Source organism: Galeopterus variegatus, unplaced genomic scaffold, assembly GCF_000696425.1.
Source record: "Galeopterus variegatus unplaced genomic scaffold, G_variegatus-3.0.2 Scaffold7280, whole genome shotgun sequence".
NCBI classification, from domain to species: domain Eukaryota; kingdom Metazoa; phylum Chordata; class Mammalia; order Dermoptera; family Cynocephalidae; genus Galeopterus; species Galeopterus variegatus.
Window position 1 is genome coordinate 107,117 of NW_007733391.1, and position 1,662 is coordinate 108,778.

A 1,662-nucleotide genomic window follows, 5' to 3' on the forward strand; every position below is an offset into this window, starting at 1 on the left:
GGTTGTGTCCCTTCGGGAGAGACAAACCCAGACTCCCGGTGTCTCCTCTCGCCGCCGCCAGAGGGCGCCCGTGGCGAGCTTCGTGTCTGCAGGGGGAGCGGCTGCCCCCGGGCGCTCCTGGCACTTCTCGCACGTGACGGAGTCTACGTCCCCTCCGCTTGAATCTGAGCTGGCCTGATGGCTTGGTTTGACCAAGAAGCCAAGTGCCATAGAATGGTTCCCCTCCCCGAACCCTATGATGGCTTCCTATGTCACTAAAGGTCACAAGCAAAATGACTCTAATGCTCTAGACCTGCAGTTTTCAATTCAGTAGCCACTCCCCACATGGGGCGATTTCAGTGTCAACGTAATGAAATGAAATTAAACGCCCATGTCCTCGTTTGTACAGGCCGCATTACAAGTGCTCAAGAGCCACACGTAGCCAGTGGTTGCCATAGCGGACAGAGCAGGTACAGGGCATTTGTGTCATCGCAGAACGTTCTCTTGGACGGTTCTGGTCTGCACACTCTGCCCCCGTCCTCTCTCTGCCCACCACCCTCTTCGTGTCTCAGTGGCTTCAGCCACCAGGCCTCATGGCCTTCGCACTTGAACTTTCGGCTGCTCTAGTGCCTCCCCAGGGTATTTGCACGGCTCTATCCTTCAGTTCACGTAGACCTTTCTTCAAGTATCATTTTGCAAGGAGTGCCTCCCTGACCACCTGTGAAAGACGTACCCCTTTCTGCACATCCTCGCTGTATTTTTCAGAGCTCTGATTACCCCCTGGCACAGGCATTTGTTTCTTCACAGTTCTCCGACTGTACTCGGGCACTTCAAAAATTCGTGGAAATGTAGAATCAAAAGACAATACCAATCTTGTCATGAACTTTTTGAAGTACCCTCCTATTTGACAGGGGGGTTAATAGAGGAAATGGGTGACAAGTGTGTTGCAGTCAGAACGTGCCAGGCGGAAGGTCAAGTTGCCTGAAGACTGGCGATGCAGCAGCCTGTCCGCCCCACCCCCACCTCCTCGCCGCAGGGCTGGAGGGCACATGTGGAAGATGCTGCTGTCCAGAGCCCGGGGCGCTGCGCTGCGGAGGTCCCACGGATGGAACCGAAAGGAGGGACACGGGAGCCTAGGGTTCACTGCCGTGGCCATCGCTGCTGATGCCACCAGGGCCCCAGCAGCCTCCTGAAGGCGCCCCTTTCCTCTCGCTTTCCAGCTCCCACCAATGCTTCATCGGCCCCAGCAGTACCAGCAGCCCCTGGCAAAGGACTCTGGGGCGGTGGCTGCGGGGTCCCCCCGGGTATGGGAGCGGGTGGGCGTAGAGAGGAGACGCGGCGGAGCCGCCTCAGGTTCAGCTCCCCTGGGAGGAAGTGTGGTCTGTCCTATGCCCGCCGTGTCCCCAGTCTCAGCGGTGTGCCCGGCACAAGGTAACTGCGCAGCTGACATTTGTTGAATGACTGATGGACCGAGTGAACGACGCAGGCCGGGCGAGCCAGACTCCAGATGCGCCTGGTGAGGAATGTGCTAGAACGATAAGGCCCCAGGAGGGAGTGAGCCCAGGGGGGTGTGGGAGGAACGTTTGAGATGGACCGAGCAGCCGCGGAAAGGCCCTGAGGTCCCGCAGGGAAGGGCACCGCGCAGCGCCCGTTGCGCAGAGGACGCCAGCACCGGCGACGGTG